Source organism: Bactrocera tryoni, chromosome 1, assembly GCF_016617805.1.
Source record: "Bactrocera tryoni isolate S06 chromosome 1, CSIRO_BtryS06_freeze2, whole genome shotgun sequence".
Classification (NCBI taxonomy): Eukaryota; Metazoa; Arthropoda; class Insecta; order Diptera; family Tephritidae; genus Bactrocera; species Bactrocera tryoni.
Genome location: NC_052499.1, coordinates 72,071,269 through 72,089,579, shown reverse-complemented (window position 1 = coordinate 72,089,579; position 18,311 = coordinate 72,071,269). Strand labels below are relative to the sequence as shown.

At 35.0% G+C, this 18,311-nt stretch overlaps 1 protein-coding gene across 4 annotated transcripts in view; it reads right to left on the bottom strand.

Moving 5' to 3' along the window:
• Window positions 1–10,987, bottom strand: part of LOC120766851 — a 39,435-nt gene extending 28,448 nt beyond the window's left edge. For 2 of the 4 annotated variants that reach the window (XM_040092571.1, XM_040092573.1), the window contains exon 1: window positions 10,602–10,987. The gene's annotated coding sequence lies outside the window, so the exon portion shown is untranslated. Of the gene's footprint in view, window positions 1–3,649; window positions 3,718–10,601 lie in introns of those variants that run through there. The other 2 variants (XM_040092574.1, XM_040092572.1) reach the window with 2 other exon arrangements.
• Window positions 10,988–18,311: the final 7,324 nt, after the last annotated feature.

The following is an 18,311-nucleotide window of genomic DNA, read 5'->3' as shown; positions in this document are numbered from 1 at the left end:
CTATTAACAAAGAGTTCTGAAATTTTTGGAAAAAAAATATTTTGAACTCGGCCATTGCGACGCCATTTCCGGTGATCCCTTGGAAAAAGATGCGCCCTCGTTGGCAGGATAACTCCTTACAGGATCGTCCAAAATGAAACAATACGTGTTTTAGTTAAATCTTTAACATAGAACTTGGACGAATGAAAAAAAACTGAAAATTAGATTTTTGGCAGACACTTTAACAAAAAATTTAAAATTTCAGTGATAATTTCGTAACATTTTTTTCAAATAATTGTAAACGAAAAAATCTTTCAAGTCTTTAAGCATTTTATCTCAAAGACGTCTGTAGAATTTCACTAAGATCGGTTGAGAAGTTCTCGAGAAATCTTGCCAACCGATTTCAAAAACATAGCTTCGAGAAAACCCATTTAGGACGGCGCACTTAGTCCAGCTATCCTCGAGCGCACAAGTTCTCAAGGCTATATCTCAAAACTATTATCAACTTGAAGACTTAGGACATTATTTTAGAGGTGTTGTAGAATTGAATAAGTAAAAAAAATCAATTTTTTTAAATCCGTAAGCCCATGTAACCCCTTAACAATCTTTATTTTTGCGCATTTGACGTTTGACATATTCAGAATTCTGCCATATTTATTGATTTCGGTCTATATCATGGACCTCAATTGTTAATCAAATTTAAACTTAACAAAATGGCAGACTTTGAAAAATTTCGAATATTCTTCACAAATGTAAAAGATCCCTTACAAAACCATAATTTTGACAGTCAATTTATATGGCAGCTGTATGTTATAGCAATTCGATCTGAACAATTTTTCCGAAAATTGTGTCATTGTCTTAGACGACCACTCCTGTCAACTTTCTTGAAGATATCTCCTCAAATGAAAAAGTTTTCCATACAAACATTGCACAATGCCTTAGGTAGAACTTATGTCGAATTAAAAGCCCTTGATTCTGATCGTTCAGTCCCGACAAACAAGCAACTTCTTGGAGAGAAAAGGATGTGTGTAATATTTCTTGATATCTCAAAACTAAGGGACTAGTTCGATATATACTCATAGACGGACGGACAGACAGACGGACATGGCTTAAACTATTCACCCCGTAATGTTTATCATTTAAATATATATTTTATACGATTTTCGGAGTTTCCTTCTGTGTGTTGGAAACACCGTGGCAAACTTAATTTACCCTATTCAAGGTATAATGAGAGCATTTTTGCCCGCTAATTTAAATGGTTGAAATATATTTTCCATTGTTATTCAAAATCCAAGGAAAAAACTAAATAATTACTTTTCAGCATTTAATCAAACTAATTTATTCATAGCAGAAGAATTCGGAGAGGAAAAACATCAGTATTTCGAAAAACTAGAAAAATTATATTTTTTTATGAATGTTATGGCGTTATCATACTATGTATTTGAAATATCATCGCGCTACTCTTGTTTATGAAATATGTAAACACTTCTGTAATTGGCGTTCAAGAAATAAAGTAAAATTATGAGATTATACCTAGTAAATGTATTATCTTGCTCCAATCGCCATGAAATCTCGAAATCTGTAGCACCTATTACCATCGCATATCTCTAAACCCAACACGCGGACCTTCCATCACATTTCTTAAACGTTTCTAATTTCCTTATAAGTTGTAAGATAATTCATTTGGTCGACAACATTAAGGTGTATTCCACAATTAGGAAAACTTATACTATATGTGACCTGGTCTACGAAAAGGGGGCTAACGTGCGAAAACTAGTTTTCTGGGAAAAGCTGTTAAAAATAATCGTCAATTTCTCGTTATCTCATTAATTGATCTCCCATTTTTTGACACCTAAGCCCCCTTTTCGTAGACCAGGTCACATATATAAAAAATCTAAAAGCCATTTCGTTATGTGCCCGCATAACGACCAAACCACATCACGGAAAAATGTGAACATTTGGACAGGTATTTCTTTGGTCCTGTAGAAGGTCCTATCGGAGGCCTTTTTTTTTGCCAAATCACCGTCGATTTTGCAATATAGCGTTCAGCTCTGATATACAAGTATGTGTATTTGATTGGACCTTATAAGTGGTGTTTTTGGCCTAGAAAATCAACAAAAATCAACAACTTACTAGATATTCACCATGCGCCAAATCTTGGAAAAGACCCTTGAAAAGAGGGTCGACAAACGCCACCTCTTCGTCGATTTCAAAGCTGCTTTTAACAGCACGAAAAGGAGCAGCCTTTATGCCGCTTTTGTTATCCCCGCAAAACTAATACGGCTGTGTAAACTGACTTTGAGCAATACCCAAAGCTCCATCAGGATCGGAAAGGACATCTCTGAGCCATCCGATACCAAAGGAGGTTTCAGACAAATCGACTCTCTTTCATGCGATTTGTTCTATCTGCTACAGGAGAAAATAATACGAGCTGCAGGCTGAATCGAAAAGTCACAAGTTTTTATAAGAGTGTACAGCTGCTGGCGTACGCCGAAGATATTGTTATCATTGGCCTCAACAACCGCGCCATTAGTTATGCTTTCACCAGACTGAGAGCGAAGCAAATAGGTCTGGTAGTGAACGAGGGCAAGACGAAATATCTGTCATGAAACAAACAGCGAGTACGACGCGACTGGCTCCCACGTCACTGTTAATAGTCATAACTTCGAAGTCGTAGATAACTTCGTCTATCTCGGAACCAATACTAACATCAACAATAATGTCAGCCTCGAAATCCAACGCAGAATAACACTTGTCAATAGGTACTACTTCGGACTGAGTTGCAATTGAGAAGTAAAGTCCTCTCTCGACAAACACAGACCAAACTCTGCAAGTAATTCATTATTTTCGTCCTGCTAGTTATATGTACAGAGGCATGGACGATGGCAATATCTGATGTGACAACGTTACAAGTTTTCGAGAGAAACGTTCTGCGAAGGATTTATTGTCTTTTGCGTATTGATCACGGCGAATATCGCATTCGATTTAACGATGAACTGTACGAGTTATGCGACGACATTAACGTAATTCTGCGAATTAAGGAACAGCGGCTGCGCTAGCTAGGCCATGTCGTGCTAATTGATGAAAACACTCCAGCTCTGAAAGTATTCGATTCAGTACCCGCCGGAAAAAGCATAGGAAGAGGGAAATCTCCACTCCGTAGTAAAGACCAGGTGAAGAAGGACTTGGCTACAGTTGCTATAACCGCGTAAGCGGTGTCTGCGCCAATAAAGAAGAAGAGTATATATTATATTTATAACTCAAGAACGGCTGAACCGATTTGGATGAAAATTGGTGAAGGGGTAGCTTAGAACCTCGGGACCGGCACAGTATACTTTTTATAGTTTTATGTTAAAAAAGTTATATGTATTTCAAATACAATTCATATAAGAATCAATTGAATATTTTTTTACTTCAAAAAAACAAAATAACATCACACAGCTACTGGCAGATTACAATTTAACTATTCCATTATATTTTCAGGATTAATGATTTCTTAACAAAGTTCGAGCGGAGCCGCGGGTTTAGACTAGTTATATGTACTATAATAGCACCATCGGGGTGTATAACGTTGCATCATAAATATTTTGGTAGCAAACTAGAATCAATATTTTTAATATGTTTCCAAAATACAAAAACAACACTTTGGTAGCCAAAAAGTTTACGTTACCTTAACGAAATCACAATTACACAAAATAAATATTTAAAAAACTTTTTCAATATCTAAAATGACTGTGTTGATGCTTTGAAGACTTTTAAACGATTGCGAGCACGACCAGTCAAAAACTTCGCCTAGAACTAGCAAACTGCTGAGCTGGTGCAACACTTACACCCACTCTAAAACACTAATCAGCCCTAGCGGTGATTTGTACATACATACATACATTTATGCATATATAAATTCAAATTTAGCTCATAATTTAGCTATATATTTAGAATAGGAGACAATCATTAATAAAATGATAAGTCAAAGCTTTCTATATTTGCTCCATTTCTAATCTCTTCGAATAAATTATGTATGGAAGAAATGCGGCTGCGCTACTTGTGCGCCCCACATGCATATGTAGGTGTATGTGAGTAAATTTATTATTAATTATGTACTGATTACTCCGCCTATTTTAAAAATAATTTTATATAAATGATATAATAAACACAAACGACCGGCATTAATTTTATTGGACTGCAACGATTAACTACAGAGAATATGCTCTTTCATATTTTCGAAAGATTTATGTTCTGATTTCATACTTATTTTTATTCTCTTAACTCTAGTAGTCGAAAAAATAAATTTACTATAAATTTAAGTAATCATTTAATCTTGCATATGTACATTTAAATTATTTGACAGGAAGCCATTATCTCTTCTCACGAATTTCAACTCTTATAATCGCTCTAGGGTTTCCTTATCACTGCTGCATACCTAGCAGCCTGTGTTATAAGGCAAATTAAGTAAAGTTCACCTATATGATGGATTTTTAACTTTCGGGGCGAACAAAAAAAACTTGAAGTAGTGAAGTTTTATTTAAAAAAAAATTATACAGAAGCCACCCTGAATACTTTGGCAACTACATGCTAGCTTAAATATGTGCATTAAATCAACCTACAGTCATACTTTCCACAGTATTTTTCCATGAGCTGATGAAGACGATCAATTGCATAAAATTCTGAGAAAGCTTCTCTCGACTTGAATCTTTCTACAAGAATTCAACAACCTCACATGAAACACCATTACATAAATTTTATAATATCTAGCACATTAGAACATTATTCCTTTCATATGCATATCATATATACATACATATGTACTCGTATATGCCGTATTTTAGACTTATTAACTAAATTCTTCCCAAATTTTGAAGTTATTTCTTTTACGTTGCGGTGAGTGTGTGTTAGAACTTCATCCAAGCAACTGTGATGTGTCATTATCCGTTATTTATTGTTTTTATATTCAAAAATGACACATTCAAATGCAAACATACCTAGATATTAGGGTGGTCGATCAAATTGCTTTTTGCTCGAATTTCATAAATGCTTTGCCTTAATTTAAAAAATAATAATAATAATAAAATTAATAAAAGTAAAATATGATAAATATAAATGGGTTTTTGAATATCGAGAATTACAAATGAATATAAACAAAAAATTACTTTATTTTTCTTTTTACAATACCAAAAATATGGAATTAAAAAAAAAAAAGAATTTGAACTAACTTTAAATTAACAATGTGTAATTTTCAATTCGTTACAACCAAAATCTTTTTGAATAGTATTTAAGAATTTACAAATTATCCTGTACAACACTCGTCTACGTATTGGACAAAACCAATAATTTGGAAAGATTGTGTCATAAGTAAAAAATTAATATTTCCATTTTACGAAGTTAGCCTCCAAAAAGGCATTATTTGCCTTTGAAGTTCGAAATTAGGCAAGCTTATTGAGAAACTTTATTTTTAAATATAGTAAGTGGTTTCTGAAAAGTTAACAAAATGCACAAAATAAACGCTTTTTCATTTATGTAAGTATATATAACGTTATATGGTAATTAAATTTGGATCATCGACAAAAATCAACTTGACTTTTATACTTAAACCAAAACCCAAACAAATTATAGAGCCTATGGGATTCTCTCTGGATGTATAAGCTTCAAGTAATTTCTGACAAGTTGTTTATATTAAATTAAAATGCATTTACTTCCACAAAAAATTAACTTGATTTTAAAAATAAATAGTATATAGTAAAAATGATTACTTCTGCTTTTATTCTTTTAATAGCTACTACATATCCAATTATGCTTAGCAGGTACTCCTATGTGCGAACAAGAACAAGTCAATTATTCATAAAACTTATTATTTTTATAAAAAAAAATGCATAATTTGTTAACCGTAAATTATATTGTAAAAATTTTCCTCGACCACCCTAATACGAAGTGTTGAGAATGCATACATATTAACGAGTTTTGCTATGTAGGTGGAAAAGTATGTTCATCTGCATTGTTGCATGCTGAGAGGAACAAGAACCAAGCAAGTTGAGGCGACTACGCTATAAATGATATTACGGCCACGATAAACGAACTATAAGAACACACGCACGCACACACGATTGCCGAACAGGCTTAAGCGCACATCTTTATGTAAATAAGACTACCGTGTCACTGGCACTGGATGAGGTATAGTATGCATAAATTTATATTAAAAAAATAAATTACAAAATTATACGAGTAATTTAAGTTTCGTTTTATTTTTTTTTTTTTGTAGGGGCAGTGTTGGTAGAACAGCAGACGCCTCAGGGCGCCTTAACACACCTGACATGGTCTCTATATTTATGCATAGATATCTTCTATCTGAATATGTATTTATTATATGTGGCTCCATTTAAAGGTGTACTTTTATCTCCATATCTCCACATTATAAATATACATACATACAACCTACATGTGCGCTTATGCGCGTGTGTGTGTGTATGTGTGTGGGCACATAACTTCGAAAGAGCGGAGGGTTGATAAATTTTTAAATTTATGCAGACATCTTGCAGTGCACTGAATAGTAGCCTGGCGTGGTGCGCCTACTGCCACTAAACCATTTTATTTTTCATGCATTCTGCCTGTCAAAAAGTAGAAGATATGCCATAAATATGCATTTGGGAGGAAAGCTTCGTGTACAAGGCGTTTTCAGTTCTTGCACGAATAGCGGATCTCCTAACATACCATATCTCTATATGACGAACAAAAAGACAAGAGAATTATAGAAAATATACTTTATTTAGTAAGAAATTTATTTCATTTACGCGGAGATTAAAATGACTTCAATCAATGCCCTAATTTCGAAAATCATTTGCTCTTTTAGAAAGCACGGCAAATTTCAGTGATATGCCCACAAATTTGTACATATGTACATATGTTAATACCCCTATTTATATATATACATAAGTAAATGTGCAAGTAGATTTAAATATTCTATTTACCAGCATTATTAAGACGTTATTTTGAAAACCATGAAAGTCGGTTACTATTTTTAAATAGATTGTATAAAAGTCATGCCTCAACTTTGTTTTCATTTACAGTGAAAACATTGCTTCCTGAAATTAACTCGAAGCACTTACTTTTAGATGGTCGATAAATAATTTTGAGCAATTGTGATGAGGCCTGATATAATCATAATAAATGTTACTTTTTGTCTTGGCTTTGTCAATTGACCAACCAAATCTAACGATTGTGACAATTGGAGTTTCTAATGAGACTTCTTTATAGGCCCTATTTAAGTAGGTGGATACATTTGTAGCTCTCGAATGACTCAAATTCCTGACACTTCGCTAAGCTACCACCGTATTTATTATGAAAGTATGTTAAAGAAAATAAAAATCATTTTCGAATAGTTGTCATGCCTTTGCCAGAGTAAAATTCAGACATGAAAAAGCTTATACAGGTGCTTTAGTCCTTTATTACGCTGCTGAAAGTTTTATAATCTCCCTAAATAATAGAAGCAACGAAAAGCTTTGGCAAACATTTGCCAGTAAGCATAATTTAATCAAAAAAATTATTCAGTAATTCAAAACATTTCGCATAAGAAATTAGATTTTATAAAAAAATATATATTTAAATAATTTTTCTATTATAGTTGTATTTTCAAATAATTATACTGTAAGCCAAATAAATCGGTCAAAACAAACGTTCAAGGTTACTTTTACAACATGCTTAAAATTAGTGAATATGACCAAAACATGTTTAAAAATAACGTACTAAAACTCCTCATCGTTCAGTTAAAAGAAAAAAATACTCAAGGTCAGAGGTCAAAATATTTTGTTTGCAATTTTCTTCAAAGTTTTAAGTTTTATTAAAAAATTTGTTTGAAAAAAAAGTGTGGATCATAAAATTGTCTATAAAAATGTATCAATTAACCAAGGCCTGCCGTTTTTGAAATATAACGATTCATAAAGTTGTGAAAACGGTGCTAAGTATCTACCTCTTGGTTGACGTGGAAACGTTTTTACCTCAGAAACATTAGGTCTTGTGTAAAAAGTATTAATTTATATTCATTTTTATGATTTATTATATAGATAATTATATGATCTACAATATTTGACATTACACCTTTTACTTTTTATATATTATTTTTGATAATGTTTTGAACTTATAACTTTTCTCATGGTTCCTGTCTAATTTGATCGGACTAATAGTTAAAGTGGTCAAAAATCAATCAATAGTTAAAACTATTACTATAACCTTTATACAGATCAATAAATCGCTGTTGAAAACTTGTATTATATCAAAAAGGAAATGAGTACACAGGATATGCTAAAGAAACACAAGAATCGTAAATTATCATCTGTAAATGAAATATATTATGGTACGAGTAGAAGTATTCAATGCCAGGAATAAAAACACTTTGAACTTATTTGAACAAAGAAATTAAACACTTTTTAGTTGAGAGAAAGTGTTAAAAAGAAGAGAAGCAAGTACATAGCGAGTTTGGTAGTTCATAATTTAACAATCTCGACAGACATTTTTAGATAATACCACATATTCAAGATTTCCAAACTACTCAAGTGTTGTGGATAAGAGAACACTAAGTCGTAAAAAAATCGATTATCCCATGAATGGGAAAGATTTTGCTTATATGTATATTTATATTTTGTATGCGTACATTTTTCACGAAAAAACTGCTAATCTATTATACGACACTGTTATATACTATACTTCCACTGTTAACACTGATACATTTTCTGTGTTTCTATTTTTCCGTAGATGTCAAGGTTTATCTATGCACAATTATACCTTCTTTAGTCTGCTTTTTCATAAGAAAACGTTAGTAAATTATTGTATTGCACACATACATAATTACACTTTTAGATCCACGTTTTAGCTGTTTTCTTTTTTTTACTCTGAGGCCAATTATAAACAATTAATGCCTAAGCATATGCGCGTACATACATATACATACGTATATATGTGTATATACATATATTTGAATGTGTGCACTGGACAGTGTTCAGCAACATAATCGCAATTATGATATACGTTACCGTCATCAGCATAATCTGATTGTAGTTATGATTATTATCGTTCTAAAAGCGGCCCAGTAGTGTTAGTACATAAGTGAAAGGTGTGTTTTTCCACAGCTACACGGCGAATAGACGACTATACGATACTCTCTCGCAAAATCAGTAGCGAAGGACCTCCCGTAAAAGCTCGCCTTCAGAGCAAGGCCACAATGCCCAAAAACGTTGCAGAGCTGTAAGAGCACAAATAGCAGCTGTAGCTATCAACCAGCTTCAGCACTACAGGCAGGCTGAACCAGTTTCAGTTCGATCTGTTCTTTTGCTGCGCCATTCGATATCGCTTTTTTATTTTATTTTTTTTTCTATTATCCTGTCGCGAGCGCTCGGGGCATACCGTAAAGTCGGAGTATGCGCTCTCTTGAATGCTCGCTCTGGAATCATGGAAATGCAGAGTTTTAACGTCAAAGAGATGCGCTTATTCAGTGCTTGTTTTCATCTTTCTTTCTTTTTTTTTCTTGTGCACGAGACTTCATTGCCTTTGTGAGAAACTGAATAATTGGGTTTAGATATAATTTTAAGATATGATTATTTGGAAATGTGTGCCGCTGTGGCGCTTCAACTTATGACTGTGACTCCATTCTATGAATGCTTCATGCATGGAGGCACATACACAAACACAGCTACATAGCGCGTTAGCCGTTTTGTTGGAATATTCATTTTCTTATGATAAATTTTAAGTTTTCAACATTTTTCCAACTCTCATACACAAGTTACGTTTCATTGCCAACTGTTCCAGTTTGGCTTTTGATTCCGTTCGATTCCTTTTGGGTTGGTTCGATTTGTTTCTTGCTGCGTTGATTGCAGCAGTGCAGTCTGGCGGAGCGCCAGATACTTCTATGTTCACGACAGACGACCGAAAGGTGAGGAATTACTTTTGCACATATATACATATACACACAAACATATGCAGACACGTATATTTGTACATAGTTAAGCGCCCATCATCCAGTGTAATGCAGAATGTCGCTCGATCTGGTGAGGTGCTTCCGAGTTGAAGTTGAAAAATGTATTCCCGCAAATACACATTGACGTGCATACTTACTTACATATCTACAATCATACATACATATGCACATGTTGGCGTAGCGAAGTTTCACATGCACCACTTTAGGGAGCGGTGTCGTGAGAGCACAAGTGAGCGGTGAAAGGGGCGACACGACACTAGTACGGGTTTCAGTTCACGTCACTCACGCAGGGGGTTTTTCTTTTGAGGGTATACAAAATTTTACACAATTTTCGGTGGAAAAATCGAATACTCGCTTTCTGTTTGAACACTATAATTTTTCATTTGTTGGACTTATTAGCGTACTGTGCGCTTTTTTTCATTAATAACAACAATTTTGTACGTATGTTTGTACATATGCGTCTACTTACTATATACATATTGAGATATGTACATTATAAGTTATATGTATGTGCGTATGTATTTTTCAGACTACACTTCACTTTTTCACTTTTGCTTATAAATATTTTGCAAAATTTTCTTACACTTCTTTAAATAATACTTTACATTTGTGCTACAGCTATTAATTTTCGTTTTTTTATATTTTTTTCTTAATTTATATTCACCTTTTCACAATTTAAACCTTTACACACATTCAGACTTTTTGTGTAGCTGCAGCTGCGACCACTAACTTCTTTGTTTTAATTGAATGCTAATGCCTTGGCTTGGCTAGTGCGAGTGTTTATGTGGTAGTAGTAGCTACTACCGCTGCCCGTTGTATAGTATATGCGCCCAAGCTGTGGCTGTGACTGCGACTGCGATTGGGACTATGACTGTGACTGTGCTTTTCAGTTTTACTGATTTCAATTTCTTCTTGCAAATACACAAAACATTATGTTAGCCGCTCCAAATATTAACCACCTTGTTGTACTAAAGTTCAATGTCTACTAGTAGTAGGCACGGCTCTCGTATGGCAAATAGCGCAATGTTTCATGCTCACTCTTTTTCGTAGCTAGCTAACCAAGTCACGACGAGCGCTCCAACGAGTGTCGGCATATATGAGAGTCCAGAGTCAAGTCAAGCACACGCTACGTATGCGTTTGCTCCTTGGCGCGGCAGCTGTCAAATTACGCTCGGTCGACAACCTACAGCCGATAGCATGGAGCGATATGCTCTCAATGCGCCCACAGCGAGATGATGATGATGATGACATTGTGAATAGAACAGGAACGGCTGTTTGTTAACCGTAGCATTATCACCACTATTATGACCTAAGTGCGAGCGGGATGAATGGTATAAGTAGCGTGTCGAATGTGGTATTCTACCACCGCCAGTATGCGGCGCTCAATTACTTTACTTCCAAAACCGGACCAACATTGGTGGCGGTCAATTTTGCGGCGAATTTCCACACATTGCACACTCCTAGTTTCAATGCAATTCCTTTGTGCTGAGAGAATTCTCTGTTGTTGTGTACTCTTCAGTTCACCCTGCATTTAGTATGCGCTCTCATTGTATTTTTATCTTTCCGCACTTAAATTCATCTTAGTAGCTCACTAGTGCAAGGAAACGAATTTTTATTGATTTTTCGTTCCGTTTCAATTTTATCAATTTTGACAGAAGATAGTATCGTTCATAACTGGAAATGTATGTACGTTTTAGCTGCAAGTTCATAAGAGTTTTCTTGATCTATCATTAACACTTACTCCAGTTAGTGGCTGCTTAATGAATAGTTCAGATTTGGCCACTTAGTACACAATTTGGATTCTAAGGTGACTGCTAATCAAATTTTTATATTTGTTCCCATAAATGTAAGCGACGCACATAAATGAAGCATTACCTATATACTACATACATATGTATGTATGTATGTACATATATACAAATGTGCATGTATGACTATGGTCTAAATTAGATAAGCGCCTTAATTCCCAATTGGAAAATATTATCTTTAGCACATTGCTGGAGATGGCACCAATTTGGCAAACATTTTTGTTTAATAATCATATGCATATGTATGTATGTATATAGTATTTAAAGACCAGGTTTCTAACGAATTCATTCGTTATGACGTATACCAAAACAATGAAGTGACCGGCTAGTGGCAAACCAGAGAGCGAAACTACTTGAGGACTCGACGACTGAGAAACTTATATTGCCTACAGAAACACCCTCGTTCTTACGTTATAGTTTTATTACAATCTCGCCTCACGAGACGAAGTAATTGGGTACAATTTCTGTATGAATTTCCCACAGGGGTATTTTATATACTAGTTTGTTTGAATAACCGCTATATGTAGTTCATATAGCTATCACATAATTTCGTCCAATATTTTTATTTTAATGAAGCTATATATGATTCATAAAAGATAGTATTTACTGTAGAAACACTCAAACTTCTTATAATAATTCTAAGAACCTCAGCAGTCTCTTCGGGCGTTATATAGTCTAACTCATTGTTTATTCAGAAAATTTTTATCTGACAATACACACTCATCCGACTCTTCACTACTCAAGGCATTTCTTTTCAATTACGCAAGTAGTTATGAGTAATAATTAGTAGTGCTGCAATTTACCTGCATTGCGAACTTATGTGATTGCGCTTGAAAGCATTCCTACATACTTACAGAGTCATGCACATAACATACATACATATGTGCATATGTAAATGTTATTGATGATGCAGTAGGAGTAATAACAAAGGGTAATTGAGTAACAATATTTGTAAATGTGGAACAATATTTACCAGGTGAAAATTAGGCGTATTTTCAAAGATCTGCCAAGCTACAAAGCTAAAAGTTGATCTATGTCGTAAATATTTCAGATAGAATTCAGGTTAGAATCTTTAAATTGCAATAAAGACTAAAAACTCAAGTCATAAAACGCTGTACTTATTAAGGGGTCCGCTTGCAAATCTACTACGTTCCCGTAGCCGATCTGCAGGAGAACCTGCGAAAAAGTGTATGACTGAGAGAAAGATTTTTATGCTCAAAACTATCTCAAATCCAAAAACCAAATAAAAAGTATTTTTACTATAGATGAATACAAGTAATGATCGAAGGGTTGGTAAAAATTTAGATTTTTGGCAAAATTTCGGCTTTTCCACAAAAAGTCGTTTAAAATCGAAATTATTATCAAAAATCGTATATCTTCGATCATTAACAAATATCGGGTCTTTTCATAGGGACGTTACAACAGTAGACCGATAGGGATAGCAAACGACGCCATATTTTTCCCGCTCTTTTGACATTTCTCTCCAATAAGGTTTGCCTTTTCATCATGGAAAGATATACGATCTAATACCAAGTCGAAATTATTAAAATTTACTAACGAAATTTGGAGTAAGTGGCCGCAACTTTTTCGGGTGCTTTTTCATTAAGAGCAATACAAATTTTTGTTTAAATAAAACAAAAACGGTTTCGGATATCAATAAAGTTTTTATTCCTGTGAAAGTTGTTTCCCGAAAAAATTACGATTTGGTGCGGTTTATGGGTCAGCGATGCAAGATCGTCATCGAAAAAATTAGAGCTTTGCTAGAAAATCGTTGTGTTAGCACATAAAAAATATATAGGTTTCCATCTGCAACATATGAATAGGGCTAAACGTATTTGGTGAATCTCACCGCTAGATTCGTACAGAAAGTCCTGATTTTTTTACAAAAATAATGTTGAGTGAATTCTCTGAAGAGAGATTTAGATAGACGTCAATTTTTTTTTTCCTGAAGAAAAAATGCAACGCCTCGTAATATATCGAAAATTGCTTCGAGGCTTGAAAATAAATTCCTTGAAAAAACTAGTGTAAATAATAGTCTTCAAGGATATAATATCTTCTTCTTCACTGGCGTAAATACCGATTATAGCCGAGTTAACAACAGCGCGTCAGTCATTTCTTCCAAGCGAAGCCACGTCCTTCTCCATTTGGTCTGCCCAACTGAGTGGAGATCTTCCTCTTTCTCTGCTTCCCCTGGCGGGTACTGCGTCGAATACTTTCAGAGCACGAGTGTTTTCGTCCGTTCGGACAACATGAATATAATAAAGACATTCAAATATTTATACCCTGATGATTTGAACCAGTTTTTGAGATATCGATCTGAAATTTTTCACACATCCTTTTCTTCCCAAGAAGCTATTATTTTAGTCAACAAGATATCTTAACGAAATTAAGCATGGATGCTTGTCTAAAGCAACGGCAAAATCTATAAACAAATTTTCCAGATCGGAACACTATAGCATATAGCTGCCATACAAACGGAACCGCTAAAATCAAATTCTAGAGTGGAAACTTTTTTATTTGTGAAAAGTATACATGTATAATTCGTTGCATCCGAAGCTAACGTTTTCTTCTTGCTTTGTTTTGTTATTAATTGTTACTGTTTGGATGGTAAATATGTATTTCTGAAGCAGCTTTGAAATTCTTTACTTACGTGTTAGAAAAATAGCCAAACCGACTGGAATCAAGCTATCGTCTCACTAAATCTCGGGTTTCTACGAAAAATATTTACTTACTCACTTAGCGCCTCCATAAAATCGAGTTTTTGGACAGGCACAAATACGTGCATAACAGTTGTAATGTAGCGGTACATCAGCTGCAATTCCCAACCGGCTTATAAAATACTTAATGCACGTCTAATAACCCAACTTTTGCTCCGCGATAAGTCTCACCTGGTAGTCGAAATGATTTACAACTATACGGAGCTACCAATTATATGAGTTATTGGTATAATTGTCTAGCAGCCAGGGTAATCCCACAGCGGCACAACCACAGTGTATATATTAAATACCAGCATTAGAATTCATGAAACATTTAACATTTCCCCCAAGAACCAACAGAGAAACTCAACTTAACTCCATACCTTCACGCCGACATACCAAATACATACCTGTAACATCTTAAGTCGCCGTCTGCCCGCAACCTTTACAATTGAGTCATTATTTTGAGCACAGCTGTATGTATGAATGAAACTGATTTATACACTGTAGTAAATTGAGTCAACACCTCGTTTTAAATGCATTTGTTGAATCAACAGAGCAGCCTCTGAAAAGACATGTGTGCTAATATACGAGTATATTTGTATATGAATGCATGTGAATATGTATTTATGTCAGCATACTTAGCGAAGACATATTAAATTTACACTTACACTTTCCAAACAAATTTGCGCACATTGTAAATGGCCAAAGCACTTATATAAACAATAAGAAAAATTTAGACTCGCTCAGGAGGGAATTCAGACAGCGGTCACTTCCGAAACGCAAGCAAGGTGACACACACAAATCCATACATACATACATACGTACATGGGATGCCACGTCTCACAGCTACCACCTGCTCGTTCGCATTTAGATATTATAATTTTTATGTTTGTAGACTTGCTGTCTCCAGCAAGCAAGCAGTAAGCTTTACCTTCGGCTATTCTTCTTGTTCAATGAGATCATGTTGGCGCAAACGTGCACCCGCTGCCTGTCAACCCGTCTAACCCACCCACAGCCAGTTACAAAGCACTTGCCGCAGGGAACGATACAAAGCCCCATACACAAGCATAAGCATGCATACATGTGTGTGCGTTTTGCCTTGTGTATTTGTGTTTGCATGAGAGCATGGCATGAGCAACAGTGGCATGCAAAACTACCATCGTCTACTTCCACATGGGCGACCAAAGAACCAACCAGCCAGCTAACCAACCAACCAAGCAAGCAAGCGACTGCGTGCATTGCGAACATTGTACATTTTACTGCTGTGCCAGCAATAAATTAAAAGCATTCCCGCGGGATTTATTAACCGCACACGCACGGACACACCAACCTAGATCCGAATCTTTGTGTACAGGGCTGGCTTTGTGTCCCTGCGTCTATGCGCATGTGTGTGTGTATGTGTTTGCTTATAACCACAACAAAAGCATTGAGGAATACTGACGGCGCTGTCATTAAAAAGCAATGCAGCACGGAGAAATTACTGAGGACTGAGACATAAAAGTATCTGCGAGCATTTATGCATTCATAAATGCTACATACCAATATTCTAACTAACGTACAAACGTAAGACTTACTAATATACATTTAAACAATTACAAAAATTGCCATTTGTACATACTTAAGTACAATGTATTCACCTGCGAACCTAAGCAGCCGATAGATATGAATATATGTACATATGTATATCAGTGAGTTTTAAAGTTGTAAATTTGTGTATTTCAAAATAAGATTTTCTCGCTTTAGCCGACTCTAATAAGTCTGATAATTGTAATCTTATCGCATAGCAACAGGTACAGAAGATTCTTCAAAGAGGTTTGCTGTATTTGAAGGACAAAAAAGATTTTTATTTAATATTCTTTTTGATATAAATAATAAAATTTTTCCTTGATGTTTTAAACCGTTTCTTCCACTAGACAGCTTCCAAATATATGCATATTTATGTACATATGTAGGTGAATTTCCATTATAAATTCAATTTAACGGATTTATACATCTAACGGTTGAATTTGTAAGCATTTGTTAAATAATCACATAATCGTAAAAACGTAACAAAATGAGTTTCCAAAAATCTCACTTTAATATTAAACAAGAAAAAACGTAAATTTCTTACAATATACTCCACATGTCAGTTTGTATAGCAGCTACATACATACATATATGCCCTAATAATCCGCTCTAAGCAATTTCTTCGGAGATTGTTTCGTTGACTTTAACAATAATCCATGGCCAAATTTCGTCAAGATATCTTAAAAACGATTGTAGCCGTTCTGTTTATAGCTAGAGGGGTCCGATATCGGCGGTTCCGACAAATGAACCGCTTCCTGGAAAGAAAAGGATGTGTTCAGAATTTCAGATCGATATCTCATAGAGGACTATTCACTCATATACAAACGTACAGAAGGACAGACACCCGACCACGCTTAAGGTTTTACAAATACAGGGCTTTTTCATAGGGACGCAACAAAAAGTAGACCTGTCCCTATCGGTCTACTTTTTTCCCACTCTTTTGTCATTTCTCTTCAGTAAGGTTTGCCATTTCATCATGGAAAGATAAAAAATTTACTACCGAAATTTGGAGTCAGTGGCCTCAACTTTAAGAGCGCTTCGTCCAATTTATGGTCGTCATAATCATCCTGTTAGATAAACAATTGAGTGTCTAATGGAAAAATTTTAATCCACAGTGAAACAAAGAAGCGCCCGTGGTGTCGAGGTTATTGCTACCGCTAGTGCATATGTAAATTGAGGAAGACCTAAATCAGTATCTCACACGTCGTTCTCAAGCATTGGAAATCACTGTGATGGCGTTGTGGCGAATTTTGCGAAAAGATCTTGGCCTACATTCTTAGAAAAGGACAAATTGACGAAAATTTATTGAAAATTTAAATTGACGCAAAAACTGTAGCCGCTGGACCACCAGAATCGTTGTATATTCCTAAATTGGGCAGAGCAACAAGTTGAAAATAAACCAGATTTTCATCAAAAAATCATCTTCACCGCTCATTTCATGCCGAATGGCTTCGTCAATAAGCAAAATATGCGTTATTGGTCAGGCTGCAAACCACACGTACTCCATGAGTCACCATTGCATCCCGAAAAAATTATGGTTTGATGCGGTTTAAGGGCCAGCGGCGTCGTTGCGCCGTACTTCTTCCGTGCTGATCAAGACCGGCACGTTACTGTGAATGGAAATCGCTACTGCTCAATGATAATCGAATATTTTTGAGTCGAATTGGATGATATGGATTTGGATACACAGCGAATGCAATCGATTTATTGAAAACCAAGATTGGTGAACTTGTTATCTCACGAAATGGCCCAGTCAATTGGCCGCCTTTCATTCACCAAATAATAGTTATCGATAGGTAACGGCGTGAGGGGTTTTAATCATATTTAATTTATGAAACCCTTTAAAGGTGAAACGCGATTTTGGGCAAAAAAAAATTAAATTTTGTAAAAAGTTGGATAATAACTTCCCGGCGTTACCTGGTAGATTATGCACAAAAATAGTGCTCAAAATTTCAAAAGATCGGGGCACTAGTTTAGGGTTATGAAAAGCACTGACTTCGAAAACGTGAGTTGAGGGGTAAAGGTTTTAAAGTTTTGAAACCTACTGTGAAAAGTTCATAAAAAAGGTACAAAGTGACGAGTATTTGTCAATTATGCTCCAATCGACTTAAAATTTCGACACAATATGCTGGAAATATTAAGCATTCCAATAAAAAAATTTAAAATAAAACAAATAAGGAAGGGCTACGTTCGGGTGCAACATTTAATACTCTCGCAACTCTTATGTACAAGGTTTCAAAGTAAACAGGACTTAAAAAAAAAAACAGAACAAATGGTTTTTTCGGCAAAATCAATTTATTT